Here is a 6,000-nt window from a genome sequence, read left to right as displayed (position 1 = left end):
GGTGGAAGGCTCGGCCTTATGCCTGGTGTTTTGTTCCACTCTTGCCGCCCTAGTTACTGTTATACCGGGACTATGTTCCTTGAGTTTGCGTTCCTTACGCGGTCGGGTGATTTATGGGACCCCCTTGACAGTTCGCCTTGAATAAAACTCCTCCAGCAAGGCCCAACCTTGGTTTTACCATTTGCGACCTATACCTTTTTTCCCCGGGTTTTCTAGAGCCCGAGGGTCATCTTTATTTTAAACCCCCGGGCCAGTGTTCCTCTGAGTGCTGGTCCAAACTAGAGCCACTTGCAGCGCCACCTTGGGGAAACTCGAGGATTGGTTTTAGCTGTACGTAGTGTTCATCCGGTGTGCCCTGAGAACGAGATATGTGCAGCTCCTATCGGGATTTGTTGGCACATTCGGGCGGCTTTGCTGGTCTTGTTTTACCATTGTCGAGATGTCTTGTAAACCGGGATTCCGAGACTGATCGTGTCTTTCCGGGAGAAGGTTTATCCTTCATTGACCGTGAGAGCTTATGATGGGCTAAGTTGGGACACCCCTGCAGGGTATTATCTTTCGAAAGCCGTGCCCGCGGTTATGAGGCAGATGGGAATTTGTTAATGTCCGGTTGTAGATAACTTGTCACTTGACGCAATTAAAATACACCAAGTGCGTGTGTAACCGTGATGGTCTCTTCTCGGCGGAGTCCGGGAAGTGAACACAGTCTGTGTTATGTATGACGTAAGTAGGTGTTCAGGATCACTTCTTGATCATTGCTAGATGACGTCCGTTCCATTGCTTCTCTTCTCGCTCTCATTTGCGCAAGTTAGCCACCATATATGCTTTGCCGCTGCAGCTCCACCCCCTTGCACCTCCTTGTCCTATAAGCTTAAATAGTCTTGATCTCGCGGGTGTGAGATTGCTGAGTCCCCGTGACTCACAGATACTTCCAAAACAGTTGCAGGTGCCGACGATGCCAGTGCAGACGATGGCGTCGATCTCAAGTGGGAGTTCGACGAGGAACGTGGTCGTTACTACGTGTCTTTTCCTGATGATCAGTAGTGGAGCCCAGTTGGGACGATCGGGGATCTAGCATTTGGGGTTGTCTTATTTTCATCTGGATTTTGACCGTAGTCGGTCTATATGATTGTATTTTGGATGATGTATGATGATATTTATGTATTGTGTGAAGTGGCGATTGTAAGCCAACTCTTTATCCCATTCTTGTTCATTACATGGGATTGTGTGAAGATGACCCTTCTTGCGACAAAACCACTATGCGGTTATGCCTCTAAGTCGTGCCTCGACACGTGGGAGATATAGCCGCATCGTGGGCGTTACAGTGGGTCCCGTTCGTATTTGACTAGACTAACTAATCATGATTGATTAGTTTAATTAGTTGTTTAGTTTAATTAATCAAAATTAATTAAGTTAATTAATTAATTAATATTTTAATCATTATATTTTTAATTCCTTTTCTTTCTCTTTTTTTTAACGTCTGGGGGCTAGGCCCCACGCGTCATTCGACCAGGGGGCCGATGCGGGTTACGGGCGCTAGGTGCTAACGGGCACAGCCGAACGGGCGCTGGCCCGCAGGGGCGCACCCGACTGGGCGCCGTGGGGCGACTGGTGGGCGCGGGTGCCAGCACACCAGCGTGGAGCTCCGGTGGCTGCGACCGAGCTGAGCATGGGGAGGGCCGCGACTGCCGACACACAGCAGGGCGACCGGAGGCGGACGACGGGCACGCGAGGCCGCGGCGAGAGGGGCGGAGGCTCCTCGGCGTGAGACAGGGCGAGCGGGAAGGAGCAGCGCGTGCGGGTGCGGCGAGCGGGCGGTAGAGGCGACGGGACCGTCGAGCTGCAGCAGCGCCGGTGAGGCGGGGCAGCGAGGGGCGCGGGCTCGGGGCGCGAGCGCACCGCGAGCAGGGCGCAGCACGGGCGGGCGGCTGGATGGCGCGAGGGCGCGGTCGCGCGAGCGGGGGCCGATGGCCAGAGCGGAAGGGAATGGCCCGGGGCGGGCCTCGGCCCCGAACGGCATGCAGAGAGCGAGCGGGAGGCACTGGAGGTGCGGGTGCGGTGAGCTCTACGGGGTAAACGAGAGGGGGAAGACGAAGGATGGGAGGCCTCACCGGGCCCTGTAGGCGTGCAACAGCGAGCTCGGGGAGGGCTCGATGGCGGCATGCTCCGGCGATGGGGACGACGTCCTCGGGCGCGAGCAGATCCGTCGAGGGAGATGGAGATGGGAGCGCGAGGTGGCGAGCGACGGAGCCGGCGAGGACGAGGGCGGCGACGTGCACATCGGGCGCGACGAGTTCATGCCCCGATCCAGAACGAGCGGAGAGGGAGAGGGGATCGGGGCGAGGGGATCGTGGGGAGGGAAAGTGGGGACGAGTGGGGAGGGAACCGCTAGGGTTCCGGTCGCCCAGGGGGATAAGGGAGCGATGGGGGCGGCTGGGCCTGTGGGCTGGTGGGTTGGATGCCCAGTTGGGCTAAACGGCAGAAGGGGAGGGGGGAAGGCCCGGGGTTTTCTTTCTTTCCTTTTTCTTTGTTTCCTTTTTATTTCAACTTCTGTTTCTATTTAGTTTCTAAGCCATTTTAGTCTTAGTAAGAACAAAAGTTGCTCCACAATTATTATAGTAATATAGGCTATTGTCACAAAAAGGTTCGGGGCAAATAAAATAGTTTGGAGATTTCTACCATTTTGAAAATGCATTTTAATAAATAATTGACCCATGTTTTAATTATTTTAGGCCACTTAATTACTTTACAAAAAGTTGATTTCACCCCCATAATTGCCTACAGATTATTTACCACCTTTTGAACATTTTAGTTTGACATTTGAAAACTTTTTATAGCTTGACTTTATTTTAAATTTGAATCCGAAGCAATTTTGAATCTAAGCGAGATTATCAACAGTAATCATGGTGACTTGGCATCATTAGCAGGGGGTTACTGTAGCTTGATTCCGGGCGTCACAATTCTCCTCCACTACAAGAAATTTTGTCCCGAGATTTAAGAGGTAGTGAAAGGGGGGAAGGTTTGGTCACGAATCTAGCGGGTCTTCTCATCCCGGCTTGCTCTTCTCGAAGAGGCCGGTCCAATACATTGATGCCTTCATTTCTCTGCTTCAGGTCATCATGATGAAGTCGGCGTCCTTTCTTCAGAAACTCCATCGTACTTACGAAAGAATAAAGGGTGGGCATTCCGGGAGAATAGACCTCTGCAAGGTCGACTATCTGGGCGATAACATCGAGGAAGGTGGCGGAAGTAACTCTCGAATTGAAACTTACGAAAATATCGAGAGCAAGGTAAGGAGGTATCATGGGAAGTTTCAAGCGGGCAGGCAATCGTTCGATGCCTGAAACAGGGCGTGAAAAGGGATTCAAAGCAATGGGAATAAGTATTGTGTCTGATACCAGAATTGATGATCTCCCGGGAGGTGGCTCGTGAATCACATACGAGGCCAAGTGCGAGGAATTAACTTTGGAAACCGGGGGTGTATAGGAGAGTCAGGTTTCGATCCTGTGGAACTGTGGGTTATGGGCCCACCATGTGGGTTAAAAATAAGTAGGGTGTTGTCATCTTGCATGGTCATGATAGCAAGGCATGTCAGAAAATAGTCTGTCAGTTATGTCGCCAACAACGTTGGTACCAAGGGCGAGGGATGAAGAGAACCATATTCCTGCTCGTTGAACGAGGCGGACCAATAGGAAATGTTCTCGTCCATTGGTGGTTACCGGAATGTTATCAACATAGTAACAGGGTCTTGCTGACAAAATTGTACACCGAGATGTTTGTACAAGCAGGGAATTATTACTGCTTATAACATATAGATCATAGAAAGGGTTTAAACAAACCAATGGAAAGGGGAAAATGTCTATCAGATTTAATCAGAACAATGGAAAGAATAATGTGTTTTAACACATATTTCAGGGGTATATCCTTCCCAAGGGCAAGCAGAGCATGATATCCATGACAGGATATAATGTAGAAAACCCTTTAGGAAAGGGGAGAGAAACTTCATGACATTGCCCATACAACGGTGTTTGGATAATTGATAAAGAAAATTTAGCATTGTGCTTCAAATGTTCTTATTGAAATTCGGAGTACCATAACATGCTTCGAGATAGCATTGACATGGTCTTCAGGCAAAGGTCAGACTTTGGATACACAAAGGCTCCATCGGGAACAACTCATAGAATAAGTCGTACAATTTTCTCATGGAAGAATGATTAACCTTGCTGAAAAAGAAACTATAATAATAGTCCTCCAATAAGGTGTGCTAGGCATGACATCACCTTACCGGGTCATATAAGACCAACGTTATAACTCTTGGAAATATGTTCCAACCATCATATCTGACCGAGATTCAGATCTGATTGGTGTCAGGATACCTCAGACTCAGGATGCCCGAGAAGAAAAGGTGCGACACAACTTGACGAGATGACATTGTCAGATTATCAGGATATGAACTATGGAAGCGAGTTCCGAAACAAGAGTTCATCATTAAACCAAGGAGAGGATGAGGGGGTGGCTGATGGACTCGGTGATAATTCATCGAGATTTCCATAAAAATAGATTTCCACAGGTAGGTGAACAAGGAGATAACATTTGTCAGATCAAATGATATAATGATTGAAAGATCGTGGATGTCGCCTAGAGGGGGGTGAATAGGCGCTTTAAAATAATTACGGTTGAGGCTTGAACAAATGCGGAATAAACCTAGCGGTTAATTTGTCAAGCACAAAACCTACAACAACTAGGTTCACCTATGTGCACCAACAACTTATGCTAAGCAAGAAAAACTACTTAGGTGATAGCAAGATATATGACAAGAAACAATATGGCTATCACAAAGTAAAGTGCATAAGTAAAGGGCTCGGGTAAGAGATAACCGAGGCACGCGGAGACGACGATGTATCCCGAAGTTCACACCCTTGCGGATGCTAATCTCCGTTTGGAGCAGTGTGGAGGCACAATGCTCCCCAAGAAGCCACTAGGGCCACCGTAATCTCCTCACGCCCTCGCACAATGCAAGATGCCGTGATTCCACTAAGGGACCCTTGAGGGCGGTCACCGAACCCGTACAAATGGCAACCCTTGGGGGCGGTCACGGAACCCGTACACTTTGGCAACCCTTGGGGGCGGTCACCGGAACCCGTCAAATTGCTCGGGGCGATCTCCACAACCTAATTGGAGACCCCGACGCTTGCCCGGAGCTTTACACCAAAATGATTGAGCTCCGAACACCACCAACCGTCTAGGGCGCCCAAGCACCCAAGAGGAACAAGCTCAAGGGTACCAAGCACCCAAGAGTAATAAGCTTCTCAACTTGTAACTTCCAGGAATCACCGTGGAAAACTCAAACCGATGCACCAAATGCAATGGCAAGGGCACACGGAGTGCCCAAGTCCTTCTCTCTCAAATCCCACCGAAGCAACTAATGCTAGGGAGGAAAATGAGAGGAAGAACAAGAAGGAGAACACCAAGAACTCCAAGATCTAGATCCAAGGGGTTCCCCTCACATAGCGGAGAAAGTGATTGGTGGAAATGTGGATCTAGATCTCCTCTATCTTTTCCCTCAAAAACTAGCAAGAATCCATGGAGGGATTGAGAGTTAGTAAGCTCGAAGAAGGTCAACAATGGGGGAAGAACACGAGCTCAAAGGATAAGGTTGAATGGGGAAGAAGACCCCCTTATATAGGGGCTCCCGAATCCAACCGTTAAGTGCTCAGTCCGCGCACGAGCGGTACTACCGCTCAGGGGATGGGGAAGAAGACCCCCTTATATAGGGGCTCCCGAATCCAACCGTTAAGTGCTCAGTCCGCGCACGAGGGGTACTACCGCTTAGGGGAGCGGTACTACCGTCCGGGCGGTAGAACACAGAGAGCGGAGCAAAACAGAGGGCGAGGCAGAGCCGTATGAGCGGCACTACAGCTGGAACCAGCGGTACTACCGCTGGGACCGCGCACAACGCCTACCACGAGCACAGGGAGAAGGAACAGGGAGGAGGGCCAT

This window comes from Aegilops tauschii, chromosome 3 (assembly GCF_002575655.3).
Source record: "Aegilops tauschii subsp. strangulata cultivar AL8/78 chromosome 3, Aet v6.0, whole genome shotgun sequence".
NCBI lineage: Eukaryota > Viridiplantae > Streptophyta > Magnoliopsida > Poales > Poaceae > Aegilops > Aegilops tauschii.
This window is presented reverse-complemented; position numbering follows the sequence as displayed.